The 23,017-nt window shown below is 42.9% G+C and overlaps 1 protein-coding gene and 2 long non-coding RNA genes across 4 annotated transcripts in view; 1 reads left to right on the top strand and 2 right to left on the bottom strand.

The window, feature by feature from the left end:
* SLC16A1 (solute carrier family 16 member 1) overlaps positions 1 to 13,096 on the bottom strand; it is a 39,475-nt gene extending 26,379 nt beyond the window's left edge. The window contains exon 1 of the mRNA XM_007117738.4: positions 12,944 to 13,096. The gene's annotated coding sequence lies outside the window, so the exon portion shown is untranslated. The remainder of the gene's footprint in view (positions 1 to 12,943) is intronic.
* A 337-nt stretch (positions 13,097 to 13,433) lies between these two features.
* Positions 13,434 to 23,017, top strand: part of LOC114486201 (uncharacterized) — a 14,949-nt gene continuing 5,365 nt past the window's right edge. Inside the window, exons 1-3 of one of the 2 annotated variants that reach the window (XR_008617157.1) lie at positions 13,434 to 13,522; positions 13,810 to 18,685; positions 19,748 to 19,865. This is a non-coding gene — a long non-coding RNA (uncharacterized lncRNA). Of the gene's footprint in view, positions 13,523 to 13,809; positions 18,686 to 19,747; positions 22,711 to 23,017 lie in introns of those variants that run through there. The other variant, XR_008617156.1, reaches the window with a different exon arrangement.
* The window catches only part of LOC129392077 (uncharacterized), a 14,193-nt gene continuing 7,417 nt past the window's right edge, over positions 16,242 to 23,017 (bottom strand). The window contains exon 3 of the long non-coding RNA XR_008617158.1: positions 16,242 to 16,305. This is a non-coding gene — a long non-coding RNA (uncharacterized lncRNA). The remainder of the gene's footprint in view (positions 16,306 to 23,017) is intronic.

Raw genomic sequence — 23,017 nt, 5'->3', positions numbered from 1 at the left:
CAGAAAGCATCTAAAATCAATTATCTGAAAAGAATTTGTTACTAAGTGTAGACCAGTTTTAGGTTTCAAATTCACATGCAGGGACTTCCCTGGTGGCGCAGTGATTAGGAATCCACCTGCCAACGCAGGGGACACAGGTTCAAGCCTTGGTCCGGGAATATCCCACATGCCACGGAGCAACTAAGCCCGTGCGCCACAACTACTAAGCCTGCGCTCTAGAGCTCACGTGCCACAACTACTGAGCCCGTGAGCCAAAATTACTGAAGCCCGCGCACCTAGAGCCCATGCTCTGTAACAGAGAAGCCACCCGCGATGAGAAGCCTGCGCACCACAACGAATAGTAGTCCCTGGTCGCCGCAACTAGGGAAAGCCCGCGCACAGCAACGAAGACCCAATGCAGCCAAAAATAAATAAATAAATTTTAAAAAACCTCACATGGACACATTCAAATCCAGAAACGCTGATTTACTGAAGCTATTGGTGCTGAAGTAGCTAATTTACTGCTCTTTATAACTGGCCTTAGTCCAGCTTCATGGCTTTCAGAACCACTTGCCCCAAGGTAAATCACATGATTCAAGGTCTAGGGAAACTCCTTTTGCCATCTTTTCCATTTTGAAATTGAATAAAATGAAGAAAACAAAAAACAAATTTTAAAAAAACCCGACAAACAAGCAGAAGGTACTAATGAAAATGAGACAGGAGGGAAGGTGGCAGGGCACAAGCTTTTTTTTTTTTTTTTTTTTTTTTTTTGCTGTAAGATCTAAGTTTCCTGACCAAGGATCAAACCTGACTACGGGCAGTGAAAGCCCCGAGTCCTAACCACTGGACCACCAGGGAATTCCCAGGGCACAACTTTTAAAAGAATGTCATAGCCATTCAGGACAAAAACTGATTAGGCCCAAGATGGTGGAAGATTCAACTTCCAGTGGACCTGGAGCATCATTATACGCTCACTGTAGTACATTAGCACATGCTACATGACACACCCACAGGCACCATGACACTTCCGAGGCCGACCATAAAAGGCCAAAAAATGGGCAGTGGCCCAATTCCTGGAAACCCCTGCCCCTTCCCACCCAAATAATTGGAAAAATCCTCCCACTGGTTAGCCTATGACATTACCCAGCCCATAAAAACCAACAACCCCATAACCCAGGGCTGCTCTCACCTTCTGAGATGGCCCACACTCTGTGGAGTGTGTTGTAGAGTGCGTATCTCCCAGGGCTGCTCTTGCCTTTTGAGATGGACCACATTCTGTCTATGGAATGTGTGTCTCCCAGGGCTTCTCACCTCCTGAGATGGCCCACACTCTGTCTACGGAGTGTGTATCTCCTTAAATAAACCTGCCTTTCCACTTGGTTCTGGAGCAGAGCCTCTTGCCTGCCTGCTTGTGTCCTTCCAAGCATTCTATATTTAATAAATCTACTTCTTGCCTATCGCTTTGCCTCTCACTGAATTTCTTCTGCACTGAGACATAAAGAACCTCAGCTTCATTAAGTCCTGGGACCAGGTGCGTGGTTTCATCTGAGAGATTGTGGATTTGAGTACCCTCCTGAGCCAGAGCTTGTGGGTTCAAGTCCCAGCTGAGAGGTACGATCGGGTTCAAGTCCCAATCTGAGGTGTGCAGTTTCAAAAGGAGAAATATAACTACTCTAACTGGCTAGGCAAACACTTGGCAGTTTTGAAATGCATGATTCTGATCAAATGGCATACGAAGAACTTAAAAAAAATGTAAACTTGGTTTTGTAAACTTCCAACAGTTTGAATCTCCCTTATCATTCAGGGTAAATCCAACCAACATTACAAGAAATTATACATACTACCCTTGAAGAGAGATGAACTATTTGCTAAATACTCTATGGATGTACCATACTTTTTAAAAAAAGAAAAAAATCACCTATTGTTGCACATATGGGTTATTACTTTTTTTTCTTCTATAAAAACTACCATGGTGGGACTTCCTGGGCAGTCCAGTGGTTAAGATTTTGCCTTCCAATGTGTGGGGGTGTGTGGGTTCAATCCCTGGTCAGGGAGCTAAAATCCCACATGCCTCATGGTCAAAAACCAAAACATAAAACGGAAGCAATATTGTAACAAATTCAATAAAGACTTTAAAAATGGTCCACATCAAAAAAACAAAAAAAAAAAGCTACTGCGGTTAACTAGAAATTTAGGACAGATTTTTAGATATGGAATTTCTGCAAAATTCAAAGGCTTTTGATTCATATTGTAAAAAAATAAAAAGAGCCTATTTTTCCTCTTTCATTGTATTTTGTGGCAAAAACACTTTAAACTAAGAATCATACCAATATTCGGAACTCTGAGAACAGTGTATGTCAACAATGGTAAGGTTTATTTTAAGACAGACAATAACATTACATTTTTTTTCTACGTTAAAAAGCAGCTGGGCTTCCCTGGTGGCGCAGTGGTTGAGAGTCCGCCTGCCGATGCAGGGGACACGGGTTCGTGCCCCGGTCCGGGAAGATCCCACATGCCGCGGAGCGGCTGGGCCCGTGAGCCATGGCCGCTGAGCCTGCCCGTCCGGAGCCTGTGCTCCGCAACGGGAGAGGCCACAACAGTGAGAGGCCCGCATAACGTTTAAAAAAAAAAAAACAAAAAAAAACCGCAGCTAATACTCCAATATAACAAGTCTGTGGATTATTTAGGGCTGAGCATAAATTAAAATCCTTGGGTAAAAGGTGGACACCTAGTCAAAGAAGTGGCAAGTTCATTTTTACTTTTCACTGCAAATCCCTAACTTCCAGGGCACCATCCCACCTCAATGTGTGTGGTTAGGCACTTAGGCTACCCTCAAAGTCACACAACAGAGAAGCTAAAGTCTGTACATCTGTAATACATTTTAGGAAATAGCAGCATAATTAACTAAAAAACCATGAGATCAAGTTAGTTTAAGTGCTCTTTAATACTGGGGCTTACATATGGGGATAAGGAGGCAAATGAAGATGTCCAAAGATTAGAGAATAACTTCTATGGGGGAATTCCCTGGTGGTCCAGTGGTTAGGACTAGGTGCTTTCACTGCTGTGGCCCAGGTTCAATCCCTGGTTGGGGAACTAAGATCCCACAAGCCATGCTGTGTGGCCTAAACAGACAAACAAACAAAGTTGTTTGCTCATTAAAAAAAAAAAAAGAAAGTAACTTCTATGGATATTTCAAAGCTTTTTTAAAAAATTGGAGTATAGTTGCTTTATCAAAGCTTTAAGAGAAGTTAGTAGAACCAATTCTTTATTACATCAGACACAACTAAAATTTATACTTACAAGAGGCACCAATGCTTTAGGATACCTTAGTGTTAAAGATCAATTCAGAAACGAACAAAAGCAAAAACAGTATAATTTTCTTCCAAATCCACATATTGGTGTGACACAAGCATTTAGTAATTTTTGCAAAAATGAAATTTTTTCATTAACTGACAATACCATAATTATAAATTTATCTAATGCTAAAATTCTGTTCCAGCCCACCAACATCACTATTGTTTTTCTGAATATACCTTGCCACATGGAATTAATCCCCTCCATGACATTTTAACTCAATGCTTCTTGGGTAGCATTCTGAAAACTCTAAGATAATAAGTTGCATATTTGTTTCTTCCTTTGTAAGTAACTATTTCCCTAATTAGCGTAGGTGTGTGCTTTTAGATCATGAATTAAGGACAGAGGCTATTGTTTCAACAACAAGCTAGGGAATTCCCTGACAGTCCACTGGCTAGAACCTCAGGCTTTCACTGCAGTGGGCTGAGGTTCCATCCCTGGTCAGGGAACTATGATCCCACAAGCTGTGCAGGGAGGCCAAAAAAAAGTAACAACCAACTAACCCCTCCCCCATGACCAAATGTTAGGATTCAAAGAATCTGACTCTCCCAGTTTTTGAGAAGTGTGGAAAAATATGAAACCAGAAAAAACCCTCCAGTGATGTTATGCTTTCTGGAACTCTAAGAAACACAGGCAGAAAGGTATTTTGTTTTGTTTTAATAAAAGAAAAAAATTATGGAATACAACTTTCGGCACAGAACTTATTTGATCAGTATGACTTTCTGAGTTATTACTACACCAGCAGATTTTGCCTTCTTTAATGCTTCATTTCTGCGTGATTCTAGCAGATTAAAAAACTAGCTATTGTCCATGTTGAGACCAAGTCCTGTTCCCTTTCACATGTTAATTTATTTCTTGCTTGGGCAAGAGTTTCCAAATGTAAAACCATTTCAAATTTATATAAAACATAAGAATGTGAGCAGTAGTGAATGAAGAAAAGGAAGTTGGAGGCTGTGTCCTCCAAAAGCAGGTTTTGCTTGGCAGAATTCCAGGCTATATTTTGGAATACCTGTATATGTTGTTTTCTACAGCAATGCAAATATATATTCAACAAATCAAGATCTAAGTGGGCCATTTCAATTTATTAATATATGACCTACCATTTCAATTTATTAATATATGACCTAGCCTCTTCCAAAATCTAAAGAAGAAATATAGGCTGAATTAAAATTACAAATAGATGTGATGTCAAAACTGTGTCATTTATGTTACTTTGAACATAAATCAATACTTGAATATAATTGGTGGTATTTCAGTTAGAATCTACTTCACTACAGGTGTTCTGAAGCTTAATGGGGAGATTTACAATTCATTAAAAGACAAACAACAAAGAAAGCTTTTCCTTTTCTTCCAAAAGGCTAAGTTGAACTCAGAAAAAATTAACACTATACTTAGTTTCACCTGAAAAACTTTCAGTTTTGACGACTAGAGGCAACATAGTAATATGCTGACATTTCATTTCAAAGCTTAATTCTCTTCCTAAAAGTTTCAAACCATATTTTTAAATATATATTTCTTCATCCCTTTCTAGTAATTTCTTAAACACATAATTGTTTAATAAATATCCTTTGAATGAGCCTGAACTTCATTATTATGCTATCTTTGACCCTCATTATTTTAAAGAACTAAGTTGGTTTGTTTTCTTGTTTGTTTTATTAGTAACAGACAAACCACAAAAGAGTAAGTATTAAAACTGAGTACTGTTTGTCTGGCATTAAAGCATTATCCACCATTCTCAAATGTTTACTTGCAAAGCTTTTTAAGAATAGAGACTAAAGATGTATCAAAAAGAAGTCGGGAGCTTCCCTGGTGGCGCAGTGGTTGAGAGTCCGCCTGCCGATGCAGGGGACACGGGTTCATGCCCTGGTCCGGGAAGATCCCACATGCCGCGGAGCGGCTGGGCCCGTGAGCCATGCCCGCTGAGCCTGCGCGTCCAGAGCCTGTGCCCCGCAATGGGAGAGGCCACAACAGTGAGAGGCCCGCGTACCGGGGGGGGGGGAAAAGCCTGCGCGCCCAGAGCCTGTGCCCCGCAATGGGAGAGGCCACAACAGTGAGAGGCCCGCGTACCGGGGGGGGGGGAAAGTCGACATTATTACCTCAAAATATACTGTTATTAAACTTAAATAGCCTCTTTTAAACTTTTTTTTTTTTAGATGTTGGGGGTAGGAGTTTATTAATTTATTTTTGCTGTGTTGGGTTTTCGTTTCTGTGCAAGGGCTTTCTCTAGTTGTGGCAAGCGGGGGCCACTCTTCATCGCGGTGCGCGGGCCTCTCACTATCGTGGTCTCTCTTGTTGCGGAGCACAGGCCCCAGTCGCGCAGGCTCAGTAGTTGAGGCTCACGGGCCTAGATGCTCCGCGTCATGTGGCATCCTCCCGGACCAGTGCTTGAACCCATATCCCCTGCATTAGCAGGCAGATTCTCAACCACTGCGCCACCGGGGAAGCCCTAAATAGCCTTTTTAATTGCTGACAATATAAATCTGTGTTCTCGTTAAGATAATAATCAGTTCCTTTATTAGAAATACGTAAGTTTCAGGGGCTTCCCTGGTGGCGCAGTGGTTGAGAATCCGCCTGCCAATGCAGGGGACACGGGTTCGAGCCCTGGTCCGGGAAGATCCCACATGCCGCGGAGCAAATAAGCCCCTGTGCCACTACTGAGCCTGCGCTCTAGAGCCTGCGAGCCACAACTACCAAAGCCCACACTCCTAGAGCCCGTACTCTGCAACAAGAGAAGCCACCTCAATGAGAAGCTCGTGCTCGGCAACGAAGAGAAGCCCCCGCTCGCCCCAACTAGAGAAAAAGCCCGCGCGCAGCAACGAAGACCCAACGCAGCCATAAAAAAATGCCCCAGTCGCGCAGGCTCAGTAGTTGAGGCTCACGGGCCTAGATGCTCCGCGTCATGTGGCATCCTCCCGGACCAGTGCTTGAACCCATATCCCCTGCATTAGCAGGCAGATTCTCAACCACTGCGCCACCGGGGAAGCCCTAAATAGCCTTTTTAATTGCTGACAATATAAATCTGTGTTCTCGTTAAGATAATAATCAGTTCCTTTATTAGAAATACGTAAGTTTCAGGGGCTTCCCTGGTGGCGCAGTGGTTGAGAATCCGCCTGCCAATGCAGGGGACACGGGTTCGAGCCCTGGTCCGGGAAGATCCCACATGCCGCGGAGCAAATAAGCCCCTGTGCCACTACTGAGCCTGCGCTCTAGAGCCTGCGAGCCACAACTACCAAAGCCCACACTCCTAGAGCCCGTACTCTGCAACAAGAGAAGCCACCTCAATGAGAAGCTCGTGCTCGGCAACGAAGAGAAGCCCCCGCTCGCCCCAACTAGAGAAAAAGCCCGCGCGCAGCAACGAAGACCCAACGCAGCCATAAAAAAATAAACAAATAAATTTATATATATATATAAATATAAAATACGTACGTTTCAAATGAATGTTTTACTTTCCTGGAAACAGGTAATTTGTTAAACCACTCCTCTTCCCTCTAATACATCAAGTAAGTAGTTCTCTAGGTAATACAGTAAATACAAATAACATCATTACACAATCACAATAGGTAAGTGTAATAATAATAGTAAGTGTATTTCTAACCTACAGAGTAGGTATTTCAAACCTGAGATTCATCAACATCTTTAGGGGTTCCTCCAGATAAGCAAAATAAAGGCCTGAATCTAATATAGTGTGCTGCTGAAGACAAGATGTGAAGCAATTTTAAGCACATTTGCTGAAGCACCCAAAAGAGGGCAAGAAAATCCCCCAAGTCAATGACGACACGCATTATCCTATTTAAGTTATGGCCCTTAAAACAGAACTCCTTTGGAAACAGTAATTTTAAACATATACTTCCTAAATACAAGGGAAAATTATTCTGCCTTAATCTGAAAATCATTTTACTCTCCCTTAGCATATACACAAGCATTTTGTTCCCTCTCATTTGTGAGATCAGAATTTATGATTTAGTACAGAAAAGTCAAGGGCCAAAAAATTTACATAACTGTGACATCATGAGTTGTGTGCTGTGCTGCATCACAGATTCTGGCTAACTTTACTCTCACATAGGAACAGAAGTACAGGAGTTAGGGGCAGCAGTTCTTAGCTGTTTTGGTGCCACAGATTCCTTTAGCAGTGTGATAAAACCTATGAAGCCTTTATCAGAATGTTTTTAAATGTATACAAAGGTATTATTGTCAAAACATTTAAAATTGGATATAATAATGTGATTTTTAAAGTAAGAAATTAGATAAGATCTAGCAGTGGGTCTAACAACCACAGTAATTTCGAAGTAGTAATGAATTTGAACAATTTCAAGACAGCTGCAGCCGCTGTATCATGATACGAAAATTTGTGATTTCTATTGGTGACAAAGTCATAGGTACTGCCAATACTACTATGGTTTGTTGCCTGCATTCACAGTTGAAATAAATTCTAAATTTTACTTAGAGGTTAATGAAAAGATGTAATTTTTTCCCCAACCAAGTTCACAGACTCCCTGAATTCCATCCAACATGGAGTATCAACCTGCAGATCCCAGGTTAAAACCTCTGGGGAACAGAAGAGAAAGTTAATAAAGTAAAAACTTAGCTTTCATTCTCAAAAGCTCAAAGCAATTTACAAAAGCTCTGTTATTATCCAAGATAGTTTAACACACCAGAACAGTATCATCAGGCCTTCACTCAATAATCTTCCAAAGATTTATATAAGAAGAGCAAAATCACAGGGAAGAAATATTTTTCAACAAATAATCAAATATGCAGCTTACAATGCCTGTATATTTTGAGGAATTTCTCCTTTATAGAAGGCTAAATCATTGTAATCAAATCGGATTCAACATTATGAGTAGTTGTGATCAGCAATAGGGGAGTGTGGACAACCAAAGGAGCTGGATCCTACTGTTTCTGCATAAAAGGTCAGTAGCAGTCTTCAACGGCTTAGCCCATGCAGCCAGTCACACTGTCCTGGATGTGAACTCATGTAGTTATTGTGTATACTGTGACCCCAAGAGAGAAATCACCATTTCTATAAGATCATTATTGCTCTTTTAATCACTTGTCTGCAAGACACTATGGCTCAAACAGGTCACCCACACTAGTCTTCCTGCCATAAATCCATTATAAAATGGATCCTACAACCAAAAACAGAGAGGGAGAAAGAGGTGGGGGGGAAGGAGAAGGGGAAGGGAAAGGGGAAGAGGAGGAAGAGGGAGAGGTAAAAGAAAAAAACTAGAGGAAAAAAGCATGGAGAAAAATTTGTCAGGGCAAATTAAAGGATGAGTAACATACAAATTAAAAGGCCACTGTACCAATCTAATAATGACAGCAGCCTAAATTAGGTAGCAGTAATAAGAATGAAAAAGGGGAGTAGAATGGGGTGGGAAGGAGTGGACACGAGACAACAAAGGGGAGAAGGGGCTGGCACTTAATTGCATTTGGTAGAGTGGGGGCCCACTGGAGAACTATTAAAATGACTCAGATTTTAAGTCTGGCTACCTGGAGTAGTCAATCCCTGTCCTCAAGGAATTTAAAATCTGTAATCTGGTTACAGTTAGAGATTTAGATTTGGTAGGGAGTGATTCTACCAGAAATTCCCCCAAAGCTATGGGAACAGATAAGCTCTTCAAGAAAGAACAAAGAGCAAAAGAATCCCTACCAATTTAAGAACAGAAGTTCTAAATACCCCAAATACTAGAAGCTATTCGAAACATTAACATCAAGTGCTAAAAAACAACCTAACAAAATATGTACTGGCTTTTTAAAGATGATGTACCTTGATACATTTAAATACATTTCTCCAAAAAGAAAGTGTGATCAGCACACAAACTTTTAACTTGTCCTTCCTATTCCAACTACCTCTCTTTTATAGAGGTATTCTAGCTAACCAATTACGAAGGAATGTTAGAATTAAAGGCACAATTAAATTATTGCCATTTGCAAACCACTAATGAAATAACGGAACTAGGCCATCAATATAGCAGAATGAGGGACAACCAAACATCATATGCCTCCTGATGGAAAAATACACACCACCACCTATGAATTATATTTGCCCTCTCCACCACACCATGCCTCCTCTCAGAAATCCAACCTCAATCTAGCTACAAATTTACAGAAAACACGAGGGATAGGAGAACATGTTAAACTAGGACATGTTAAATCTATACCAGAGGGACATTCAACAAAATCCAGAATGAGGGAAACTGCAGAAAAAATAACCCGGTTCCATCAACAAATAACTTTTGAGGAAAATAAGAGAGAAAAGGGGAACCTGTAGTTTAAAAGACATACCAACCAAATGTAATTTGGATCCCAAATCAAACAGAGCACTTACTTTGAAACAATTTAGGAAAATTTGAATACTGCCTGGTTATTTGGTGATGTTAATGCTTAAAGGTGGGATAATGGTATTGTGGTTATGGTTTTTTAAGAGTCATATCTTCTAGAGATATACTGAAATATTTACAGATGAAATGCATATCTATGTTTTGCTTCACAATAATCCAGTAGGGGGCAGCAGGGAGTAAGTAGGAGTACAGATGAAACAGTAATGGTGGTTTGAAACTTCAATTGGGTTTGAAACTTTCCATAATAAATTATGTAGAAAGGAAAAAAATCACTATCAACAACAGCAAGAACACAGAAAGGACAAAAATGGATTTGAGTCTTGTTTCCAACCCTTACAAGTTGAACAGCCCTGGGCGGTCACACAACCTCTTAATGTCCATATTGGTTAAATGGAGAAAAATAATAAACTCATTTGCTCAAGCTAGAAACCTGGGAGATATTTTTAACTTCTCTTGCTTCCCCAGTCTCCCACATCTGGTCTATCACTGAATCCTGTCTGTTCCCCTCTCTCTTCCATCTTCCCACTACTGTCCATCTTGTCCATCACTGTGGTCTCACAAAACTCCAACAGCCTCCCTCCAACCTATTCTCCACTTTGTATCCAGAGTGATATTTCTAAAATTCAAAATCTGATCATGCTATTTCCAGCCCCATTTAAAACCATTAAACTGCTTCATTTAGCTTCAAGACAGGAGCACTCTTCCTTAAGTGCTTAAGTTTAAGCACTTAAGTTTTTTTTACCTAGTCCCTTCCTTATTTCCTTAAGATGACTAATAAGGCCTTTCATTATTTGATATTGTCTACTTCCATCTTTCCCCATTCTCTCTGCTCCCTCTTCATGCTTTAGCTTTGGTGAAATTCTTTCCGTTTTTCTAATGTACCCTGTACTCTGACTGTAGCTTTAGTACTCATGTCTGTAATGCTCTTTGCACTATCACTCCCTGGCCTAGCTGGCTCCTATTCATCCTTCAATTCTCGGGTTAAATAGCATTTCCTCGGAGAGGCCTACCTTTGCTTCTATACTAAATTGGGAGTTTTCTCACACCTACATAATACAGTACTTGTTCCCAAAGGAACCTGTACTTCCTCGATCATATATATACTCAATACTTGTTTGTAAAGAGTACTTGTTCTGGTAATTATATATATTATTTGTTTTCCAGTTACACCATAAACTCTGGGAGTGACAGGGCTAGAACTTGTTCATTGTTGAATCCTAGCTCTCTCTGAATCCTAGTGCCTGGCAGCCAATAATAAATCAAGTCGCATCTCCCTAGTCCTCTAACAAAATGAGATCGACCATGTAGGCATTTACAGGGACCTAAATCCTGCATAGGAATGCATATTATGAAGGGGATGTAAAATATAGTGGGAATGAAGGACGTAAGAAGTTGGAAGTTATTATTCAAAATAACTTTTTTGGCATGAGATAATTCATATCTATATTTATAATTTTAGAGAACGCACAGGAGCACCGAACTCACTAAATGGGAGTCAAAGACACATAATCTCCACCCAACCATTAAAAAGTTTTCAGAACTAAAATGAGAAGTCACTTACCCTCTCCAACCTTAGTTTCCTAACCTATAAAATAAGGGAAACTGACTAGCTGGTCATTAACATCTTTTCCAGAGTTATATGCATTAATATTTAAAAGGCTAAAAATATGTAAACTATTGAAACACTGATCAGTTGGTTCCTCCTATGGTGGCATGATCCTTTTTAATCTGTTTAGGTATGCTATAGCCTATTATGTTAAGCTTACAACTAAACCTTTGATCCTACTCAGCTATAAAGATCTCAGGTAATGCTCCCCAGACCATTAACTTGCATTTTTAGTAAGGATCACTGCAATCCAATGAAAGAACAGCATCAATCTAATCCCTGAATTACTGAAGTGCAACTTTTGTTTAATACTTACCCAATACCTGTTTTAAGGGCTAGATGTCTTAAATTCTTTATTATATCTATGGCAATTTGAAGGCAAAATTATACCCTACGGTATAAAACTCGGATTTATAGGTATATTTAGTGCCTAACTAAAAAACTACACTAAAATACATACTCTCTGCATCACCTCACTGGTCTGGTAGCTGACATCAAAACTGCTTATTAATGGCTAATTCCTACTTACACTCTTTCAAACTCTCACACAATTCAGAGTTCACCCCATCACGACATTCCTCTAGTAACTATACCCACATTTGTTTTATCAGGGCACTGAAATGTACACGTTTTATTTCGAAACCAGAATAATTTTTGAAAAAAAAAAGTCAAAACTAGTTCTGACAAATAAAGTAGCTTGTTAACATTTTACTGTTATCAGTAGATGCCTAGTTTATAAGCAAACTGGAAACTCGACTAAAGTGGTAACGTTTGTTTTTTGGGGAGTAATGTTTGTTTTTTTGATTAAGATTAATTACAAACTAGTTTTGGCAACTAATTGCTTGTCGCACCAAATAAGTCATGACAAATAAATGAAATGTTAAAACGCACGTGGAAAAAAAGGATGTAATTGGAACAAAAAGCGTGCATCAGACCAAGTGTAACGCTATGCTTCAGATTCCTCCCGACAGGGCCGCCTTAAAGCCCCAGAGCGAGGGCGCTGCGGCGGACGTTCTGAAGCTACAGGTTGAATGACAAAGAGTTCCCGTCAGCACCACTCCGGGCGTCTGCCAGTTGCAACGTCCCCTCGTCAAAGTCCTCTCAGACACTGCAGTCACGCCTAGGCTGCGGGGACTGCAGCTCCGTCAGGCCACTACCGCCAACTCGCCAGGTGGGACAAGGATTGGCTGGCCGAGGAGGTTGGGGCGGGCGTGCCACGAGTCCAAAATAACTCCCGCCCCGAGTCCCTACCCCGCAAGAAAGCCGCCAGCAGTCTGGAGGCACCACGTGAATCGGCCCCACGTCGATCCTTTCCCAGATCAAAAGCATCTCCGGAGCAGCCTACTTAAGACTAGAGGGAAGCGACTTCCCCAAGGTCACCGGCACCTCGACCCAACTCCTCGACCAGGCCGGTGGCCCGCACCTGACAACGGGGCTGCAGCTCTGCTGGGAGAAGCGCTGTCCCCAGCGCCTCAGGGTCTCCTTCACCAACGCTGCGCTCCGAGGCCACGTGGCTGCTGCGGCCAAGATGCCCCCGCCCGGCCGCCTCCCCTCCCCCGGAGACCAAGCTCTCCACTCCCCCGAGGCTCCCTCCGACCCAGCCGAGGAAGCAAGGGCACCGCGGGGTCCCGGCCGAACGCGCGGCCGCCAGTTACCAACTAACCGTTATGCGCGGCTCGCGGCGCCGAGCGTGAACGTGACGCCGCGGCGCGGCTGGAGTGCCGCAGGGCCCAGGGTCCAGGTAGCGTCCTTCACCGGCTGCCTCGTCTGCTCGCCCGGGAACCCACGCGACCGGGTAGTCACGTCGCAGCTCGCCAGCACTTTGTCGGGCCGGGTCCGCGAGGCTGCCTTATAACTGGCCGGGGCCGGAGCATGCGCACAGGGGGCGGAGTCGGCCCTCCCGGCCACCGCCCCCTCCCCCCTACACTCACACCCGAACCGCGACTCGCGCCTCCACAGCTCTCAGGCGCGCGCCCGCTCACTCTCGCGCGCGCGCTGGCGCCCCCTCCTCGCCACGTGACCGGCGGCCCGGCAAGACCCGAAAGCTGCGCCCCGCTATGCAGCGCCGACCGCGTTGCCGCACTGCTGTGGGGGACTCGCCCTTTCGGCCAGCTGTCGGAGGACCTCGGGGTGGCCTACTCGCATCTGGGACACCAACGTCGATCTCGCCCTCAGTCTCTGCCAGAGAAAAGGGGGAAACCGCTAAGGACGGATGGGGCGTGCCCCCCGGGGCCTGACTCAGGTGTGGGGGGAGATGGGCGCGCGGAAGAGCGGGGAAGTGACTGGAAGTGGGGAACTGGGCGGGGCTTGAGTGGACGCGGGTGCACCTCCCACCCGGGAAGAGGCCGAGGGCTAGAGGTTAAGAGCGTGGGCTGTGGGCTCGCTGCTTGAGTTCCGTGACCTCGGGGAAGTCACTCAGACCCTCAGGGCCTGTTTCCTGCTCCCTAAAATGGCAACAGTAGTAGAAGCGACCTCAGAAGGGCTTTTGGTGGTTTTGATGAGAGAATTTATGGAACCTTCTTCCTACAGAGCCTGGTCTGTAGCATTTGGTGAATGGTGGGTGTAAAGGCAGAAGTCGGGAGAGAAGAGCACGACTGACGGTGGCGACACTGGTCCCAAGGGAGGGTCTGTGTGTCGGAAATATGAAGAAATGAGACTGCAGAGAGGCCAACTTTTTAGGGACGCTGAGGATTTGGGACAAAATATAATTATAGCTCACAGTTCTGAAGGGCCGATTGTATTCTTAGCAGTTCACCTGAACTATCCTCACAACCCTATGGTGTTGTTGAAGTGATCAAATTAAATAATCATGGAGTGCTTCTGATGTCTCAGAGGTATTTCTTTTGAGAAATGCCAAGAAGGTACGAATCAAGGCCCCTGCCTTACAAATTTTGGGGGAGGGTGAGTCAGGTAGAAATCCACCAACATTGACAAGTACTTGGAGCCTGCCCTAACCCTGCCCTCCTCTCCTGCCCTCCCCCTCTGCTTAATTCCCTCTACAACCCTGTGAGGTTGGCCTTCAGCTTTTTGTTTTGCAAGTGAGGAACCTAGATTGATGGAGTGGGGATTGAAGGATAAAATTCTGAACGCTTCCGTGTGCTTTCTTCCTCTCTCCCACTCTGCCTCTGTTTCACACAACAAAAAGCTTTCAGTAACAGTTCAGCACATTAGAAGACAGTATGGAATCTATAGCCAAGTACTGCTTATAAGCAGTAATCGCTTTTTACCTTTGATAAATGCAGAGAAGGAAGGCTCTTCAGGTGTTTCAGGTAGTCAGGATTTAGAACAGCAGTGCTTCAGGACTGTTAGGGTAGTAGCAGCGTTCAGGGTAGATGGCAGGAGAGTTGAATTAGGGAGACAAACTAGGACTGGTTCAGAGGTGAACTATCAAGACCAGAACAATGGAATGTAGTGGTAAGTAGTAGAATAAGATGATTCCCAGGAAACCTCAAAAGAAGGCTTATAGAGGAGCATAGTGTGGTAGATTAACGATATGGACCCAGGATCAGATCTGAATTCCAACTTTGATACTTGGCACTTAACTAGCTCTTTGTCCCTAGGCAAATCATTTTACCTCTCTGACCCTCCCTCATTCTCTGCTCTGTAAAACAAGGACAGTACCTTCCCCATAGAGTTGTTATGATAATAAAGTCAGTATTTACTTTAGTGTCTGGCATATAGTAAGAACTAAATAAATGTATAACCACGGAAAACCGTGAAATTGAATCCTAAAGATTAACTCTAAAGGTCCCTCACTTGGTCCTAACAGTGTAGTCACAGGATCATACTTAGTGTTGTATTGTACTTTTGTATTTCTTTTCTTGAAGCTGTCCACCAAAATTATATATACCTCAAGCCCCATAAAATCTGGATCTGCTCCTAGTAGGATCTGTAGTGTTGTGAAAGAACATAGGCTTTGGAATCAGACTTGTTCCCATAACTTATTATCCCTGTTACTTTAGGCAGTTAATTCACTGACCTATTCTGGTCTCAGTTTTCTTACCAGATAAGTTGAAGGTAATATCTACCAGCCTGAGCTGTTGTGAGTCAAATAAGATAGGATTCACAAAAGCAGTGAAACTTGGAAAGTGCTCTACAAATGTTTATGAATTAATATTGGTATAATTTGTCCATAAAGTGTTTAAGAGGCAAAGATCAGAAGCATCCCCAAGGTGGGACTTCCCTGGCTGTCCAGTGGTTAAGACTCTGCACTTCCAATGCAGGGGACGCAGGTTCGATCCCTGGTTGGGGAGCGAAGGTCCCACATGCTGCGCGGCCAAAAAATAAATAAAGGAAACAAAGTAAAAAAAAAAAAGCAACTCCTGGGTTCTTAGCTGAAAAAGTAGAAACGGCGTGGGTGAGCTGGCAAAAATAATGAAATGACACAGGTAAAATTTTTACTTTTCTGCCAGGTTTTCTTCCTGATTAATCCATGAGGCACTGAAGAGGTAAACTAGTAAGCATAAGATCAGAAATTTAGATCTGAGAGGAGGTTGAAGATCATCTAGCATAACCCCCTACATTTTACAGAAAGCGAAATTAAGGTCTAGGGAAGCTAAAAGACTTTTCTAAGGCCACCCATCTAATAAATGGCATGCTCAGAAGAACCAGATCTCTAGGCTCCAGGTTCTTACAGTTCCAAGCAATCTTTAAGATAAAAGCATTTCATCATGGGGTCTTTCAAAATCAGAGAAGGTATGGTACTCTCTAGTGGCTTTTGGCTTCATCACAAAATTTTCTAGGTACACTTTTCTGTTTTAAAGGTTGATAGACTGTTTGCAAGCTTGTTAGTAAGTGAGCAAAACTTCTGAAGATTTCAAGGTAAGAGTTATAACTTCAGAAATTAGTAATGAGATGAGACAAGCAAATGCAAAATTTGCAAGTTCATAACAACTAGTTACTATTCAAGTTGAGAAAGTTACTCAATTGCTTTATCTGAAAAAGGAGAATAATAAAATTACCGTGTATTTTCTCTGGAATTCAACTGCATACTTCATTTACATTCCCCCAGTTATTCCATCATTTCTGTGACGTAGGAAATAGCAGGAAAGGATTCTTTTAAAACACAATAATACTTAATAGATTAAGAACATTCCCCCCATTTAACATTTATAGCAATTTAATTGGGAATGTGGAAAATGAAATTTTCAGAACAGTCTATATGGGGAACAAGTGACAAGAATATTCCTTTTTGACCTATTTATCCTCTAATTCAGTTTGTTTTCAGCCAAACTGCATAAGGCTCTCCTTATGGCAGTCCAGTTCCCATACCCTTATTCCATTCAGTGGTCTGATATGGCTTTTGTCTCCTGCTTCTTGTCTCTGCCATCACAGTCTAGTTTTGGCCTATGCTGTTTGTATCCTACATCACTGTTTAGGACCTTTCCTAGCAAGCATTCCTTTTAGGCATGGTCCTACATATTTGCCAGCCTGTCTACTTCCTTGACCCTGGCTAACCCTGAGCTCTCCCCTTCTTTTTTTCCTCTCTCCTGTCTCTTCCTTTCTTCCTTCCTTCTTCCTTCCCTTTCTGTCTTTAGTTTTCTAGACAGGTGGGCTGAGGGTGGGGGAATAACAATAACAATAAATTGATGATGGCTAAGATTTAGGGAATATTTAGTATATGCCAGGCATCGATCTAAGCTTTTTACACATATTAACTCATTGACTCCTCATAAAAATGCTATGGACTAGGTACTATTTTTTTTTATTATTTTTAAAAATATTTATTTGGCTGTGCCAGGTCTTAGTTGTGGCACATGGGATATTTTAGTTGCGGCATGCGGGATCTTTAGTTGCGGCATGGGGGATCTGGTTCCCTGACCAGGGATCAAACCCGGGCCGCCTGCATTGGGAGTGCAGTCTTAGCCACTGGACCACCAGGGAAGTCTCTGTACTAGGTACTAGTATAATCCCTATTTTACAGACAGATACAGAGGTAACATACAGAGATGTTAAGTAACTGGCCCAAAGTCACATAATCAGCATTGTCTGGAATTAACAGGAAGTAGTCATTATTTAGTTTTCAGTATGAAAAGAGTAGAAATTGTCATTTGTAACTGATAATACCATAGGAGACTAATCAATAGACTTTGAAGGCCGTTCTAGGTTGCTTCTATCCCTGGTAAAGCTAAACAGTCATTACAAAAACTGTTGGCCAGGGCTTCCCTGGTGACGCAGTGGTTAAGAATCCACCTGCCAATGCAGGAGACACGGGTTCGAGCCCTGGTTCGGGAAGATCCCACATGCCACGGAGCAACTAAGCCTGTGTGCCACAATTACTGAGCCCGCGTGCCTAGAGCCCATGCTCCGCAACAAGAGAAGCCACCACAATGAGAAGCCCGCGCATCACAACAAAGAGTAGCCCCCGCTCGCCGCAACTAGAGAAAGCCCGCGCGCAGAAACGAAGACCCAATGCAGCCAAAAAAACAAAACAAAACAAAACTCTTGGCCATGGAAGCTGCCTTTGAAACTAGAGAGTTCAAAAGGAACTACCCCCTGCTTATCTGAATCAGGGTAGTTGTGAACCTCTGGGCAGCTAAATTGGGGTGGAGATGTTGGGATATCTTTTTCAACAGCTAAATTTTAAGATCACCTGTATTCCAGGAAGTTCTGGGTGTCCTGGCACCCACATTCCACACTGTGAGATCTTTCAGCATGAGAACTTGGACCTTATGGCCCTCACCCAACAGCAGCAGCAGGCAGTTGGAACTCCTTGAACAGCTGTACCTCAAACCTGGTGTGACTCGGAAGAGGGGTGCATGCAGCGAAGGAAGCCTCTTAGATCATAATGACTAACATTATGTATCCACTTGGGGAGTCAGGCCTGGGTGTTCTAACTGGACCTTGATACTGCTGCACTGGTGTACAAGATGAGGCTTGGATAAAGCACAGAAATCAATCTGTGGTGACCTCTGAGAACCCTGAATCTGCCACAGTGCCCTGCACCATACAGCACCTGTGACACCTGTGCCCAGGTGAGGTCCAGGGCTGTCAACCTCACTTCTGAGCTGTGTATTAATAGAGTGAAGCCTCTCTCCACCCGCTTTCCTTTTGCACAAATCATGAGTTCAGATGTCATGCCTATTGTATTTTACCCTGACAGCCTTATTTTTTGTGGTCATAGAATAAGGCCATACCCCTCTGGGTAGGGTGTAAAGATTTCCCTAAATAAAGTAAATGTTCTCATCATCGATCATTCAAAGAAGAAGAGAATTCTCACACAGGAATACTTGCAGCATGGAACAGGCAAGATGGCACTTCTGGATTTACTTTCTTAGGGTTTGGACTTAGAGGAGGTAAGAAATGTTGAGGGCCCTCCTCACTGATTCTGGGGAAATGGCCTCTGCCACAGAGCTGCCTAGTAGGAACCAGGCAAAGAGGTTTTCCTGGAGACCCAAAAATGAAGGTAAATATTCATGTTTTGTTCGTCTGCTTATTGATGCATCACTCTACTTATCCTGGAACTTCAGTCAAGTTTAATCTATCCATCTAGGCATCCAAGTTCGTGTTTCAAATGAAGCACTTTCCCATGTAGCAATAACAGTACAAGTTTGCTCGACATTTCTGCATAATACATTATTCGATAATTCAAAAGAAAATAGAATTCTTTAAATTACTAGCACTTTATATTTAATCAATATAAAGGGGAAAACAACGACAGGAAATTGTGGGGGGTTAGAAAGTGAGGAACGGGTAGGCAGATGGGGAGTAGGGCGAACAAATATTGCAGCAGGCTAGTCTGTTCCAGATTGGTCTCTGCTGAAGGATTTAAGAAGCAGGCAAAAAGGGGAGTGCTCCTTCCTGGCCCCCAAGTCCTCCCCATGGTGTCAGTGGTGATTTATGAAAGATCTTCAAGGAAAAGCTTAGTCTCAAAACAAAGGTCTTAGTAACAAGATTTGGCAGTCCCCTCCCTATGAGGAGATTCTCCTTCCATTACGACCTTTGGCAGATCAGGATTCAAGTTTGCGACCCTGTGGATTGCCTTACAATTTCACCCACAGTTTTCTCCCATTCCAGGCCCATGGTTCCATTTTGGTCACCATGGCCACAGTAACTGAAATGGCCTGCTTCATCATTTGCAATGGACAGCCCTCCAGCCCCAGACTCCAAACCAACTGCCTAAAGACAAGTTATTTTCTCCCTAGTGTCTCAAACTCATGGTCTCAGACTGAGGGCTTTAATTTTATCCTGCTTTGGGAGAGCCCTCTTTAAGTCTTCTAGATCTACATAATGCCTCTTACTGTTTATCATTTCTAATCTAGTAGCAAAAAAGAAACTGAAATATCTTGTAGCAGAATATCCTTTATTCTATGATACCTACCTCCGGGATACCTGGTCTATTCAGTGCCCCAAAACCAGAAGTATAGTAACTCTTACCAAGCTCAGAATATACCATTCTACTGCAGCTTTGTTGTGTTTTGTTTTTCACCACTCCCTCATTGATTTGTCTCATGTATGCTTGCCATAGCCACATCACCAGGAACCAGAATCTGGAGAAGTTACATGCCAGCAACAACAGGAAGCACAAAGCCATAAACTGCAAACAGGCAACAAACATCAGGGCAACCATCCATGTAGAAGATTAGGTATGCCTTTCATGTTGCATCAGGCCAAAACAATAATAATGAAATAATGGGTTTTTTACTCCTGTTTCCAATGAAAAGATAATTTAATCTTGGAGCCTTCCAACTTCATATGTATCCCCTCTGGTTTGCTAGTCATTGCATTTACCAACCCAGGTGAGACCACATCATGCATGAAACACAGCCCAAATATGCTTCAACCATAACATGGGAATATATAATGCAGACTATGTTGATTACCAAGCCCACTTACAGAATCCAATGGGATGAGTGAGGTATGGACACCAGGACTTACCAGAGGAGTTCTTTGTTGCTGCAACCATGCTTCTTAACAAAGACCTTCCACCAAGAATCTAGGAAAATCCCATCCCATTCCCCCAAACTTATAGGTATGTTATTAAGCTATTCTTATGCTTAGTCATAAAGTGGGTATTTTTTAGCTTATAATTACTAAAAGGCTGAGATTTAAACCTAGGTCTCATAGCTTGTGCTCCTAAATGCTGGACGATTTTCATTTATCTAAAACTCTGAGGTCATAGGGAGGGATGGGGATGAGGAGGATAAGAGGCAGGAAATAGATGGCTGTTTTATAGTCCCAACCCTGAGCCTTAGCCTTACATGCTGTTTCTTCAGAGAAAGCACTTCCTCCGTGTACCAGGTGAACTGTATACAGAATAACATGGAGGTGAAAGAGAAGCAGACAGACTAACAAGGGAGTAGTTTTAGTAATTCTGTTATATAATTCAAACCTCTTTGTAATCCAGTTTAGCTGCCCCACTAATTAATGTGAATTAATAAGTTTCATAATTATCATATTTATTCACCAGGTTCTTTCTACATAATTACTGTTTACACTTTAATAAATTGCTTAGGAAGGCCACCTCCAAATCCAAATTAAATGTAGTGTGTTTCATTTCCTATTTCCTTCCTGTGGGCACATGATTATTTTGGAAAAAGCTTTCGCTTGATAATTAAATTCCATATCTCGCTCTCTCTATAACATTACATATTCATAAGCCTTGCCAATCCAAGGGAAGGGCGCTTCTAGGCTGTTAGTGGATCTCCTGAAGTTTTAAGGACTTCAAGCAAAAATGGATGCAGTCTTTGTACTTTAAAATTCAGGCTTTCCGGGGGATTCCTTGGTGGTGCAGTGGTTGAGAATCTGCCTGCCAATGCAGGGGACACGGGTTCGAGCCCTGTTCTGGGAATATCCCACATGCCGTGGAGCAACTAGGCCCGTGAGCCACAACTACTGAGCCTGCGCATCTGGAGCCTGTGCTCTGCAACAAGAGAGGCCGCGATAGTGAGAGGCCCGCGCACCGCGATGAAGAGTGGCCCCCGCTTGCCACAACTAGAGAAAGCCCTCGCACAGAAACGAAGACCCAACACAGCAAAAATAAATAAATAAATAAATTTAAAAATTGAGGAGGTCCGAGGTCCCCTTTAAAAAAAAAAAAAAAAATTCAGGCATTCCAAACTTCTAATGTGTTGTCAGCTAACAAGAATGCAAAAGTCATAGAATTCAGAAAATATCTTAAGAGTATTAGATAGCCATATAAACATTTTATGATCTAATTTATACATTTTTCATATAGAAAGCTTTTCCTCAGGTCAGCAAAGCAAATTAAGTTTCTCCTTTATTTTCACGTGAGGGGAGAAAGCTGGGGAGAGAGAAGGAAAGGTAATGTTTTTAAGGTAGATTAAAAAGGCCTAATGCCCCAAGAATTTTCTATCTATGTATTGGAGGGACATTTAAATTCTGTGTTAGCATTTGGTATGACTTTCTGTCAACTTGGAAAGTTAACCTTTCTAGGACAGTCTCTACTAGAAATTGGGACTTCCTCTTCAAAAAGATTTTTGCTTACTTCTTTTTTTTTTTTTTTTTTTTTTTGCTGTACGCGGGCCTCTCACTGCTGTGGCCTCTCCCATTGCGGAGCAGCACAGGCTCCGGACGCGCAGGCCCAGCGGCCATGGCCCACGGGCCCAGCCGCTCTGTGGCACGTGGGACACTCCCGGACCGGGGCACGAACCCGTGTCCCCTGCATCGGCAGGCGGACCCCCAACCACTGCACCACCAGGGAAGCCCCCGCTTACTTCTTTTTAAAGAGATTGCAAGATAATTTTAACTCACTGAAGAACATTTTCCACCTCTTGATTATCCAATATAGCTATAGTACAGTTCCTTTTATCCTTCCTCTCTTTGTCTTTTAGACTGGAAGGTATCAAAAGGTAAAAGGTGTTCAGAAATGGAGGCAAACATAGATGAAGCCTAAAGACATTCCCTCGTATCCAGGTCTCTAGCAGCCTTCCTCCTGGCCTCTTCCTCTTGGCATTCTATCCTTATCAGGAAAAAAAAAAAAATTACTCTGTAGGCCCCCACTCAAGGACCTGACTTCCCTGGGAATTTTTATTCTTATGTTCAGAATACATATAGAGTTTGATTCAGTTAAGTTTTATTACACGGGGACTTGCCTGGTGGCACAGTGGTTAAGAATCTGCTGCCAATGCAGGGGACATGGGTTTGAGCGCTGGTCCAGGAAGATCCCACAGCCGCGGAGCAACTTAGGCCCATGTGCCACAACTACTGAGCCTGTGCTCTCGAGCCCACAAGCCACAACTACTGAGCCTGCGCGCCACAACTACTGAAGCCTGTGCGCCTAGAGCCCATGCTCCACAAGAGAAGCCACCACAATGAGAAGGCCATGCACCGCAATGAAGAGTAGCCCCCACTAGCCACAACTAGAGAAAGCCTGTGCGCAGCAACAAAGACCCAATGCAGCCAAAAGTTTAAAAATTAATAAAAAAATTTATATTAAAAAAAGACCAGGGGCTTCCCTGGTGGCGCAGTGGTTGCGCGTCCGCCTGCCGATGCAGGGGAACCGGGTTTGCGACCCAGATAGATGCTAGTTTAAAAAGAAAATTTTATGACATTAAAATTGTTGAAAAGCAATAAATTATTACTGTGTAATTTCTGTTTATATCAGTGATCTCCGTTTTAAACTCGTTTGAGAAAGAATAGGCTATGCAAGACATGGAAGCAACCTAAGTGTCCATCGACATGAATGCATAAAGAAGATGTGGCACATATATACAATGGAATATTACTCAGCCATAAAAAGAAACAAAATTGAGTTATTTGTAGTGAGGTGGATGGA

This window comes from Physeter macrocephalus, chromosome 4 (genome assembly GCF_002837175.3).
Source record: "Physeter macrocephalus isolate SW-GA chromosome 4, ASM283717v5, whole genome shotgun sequence".
Classification (NCBI taxonomy): Eukaryota; Metazoa; Chordata; class Mammalia; order Artiodactyla; family Physeteridae; genus Physeter; species Physeter macrocephalus.
Note: the sequence above shows the minus strand (reverse complement) of the source record. Positions and strands in the feature narration are given on the sequence as shown.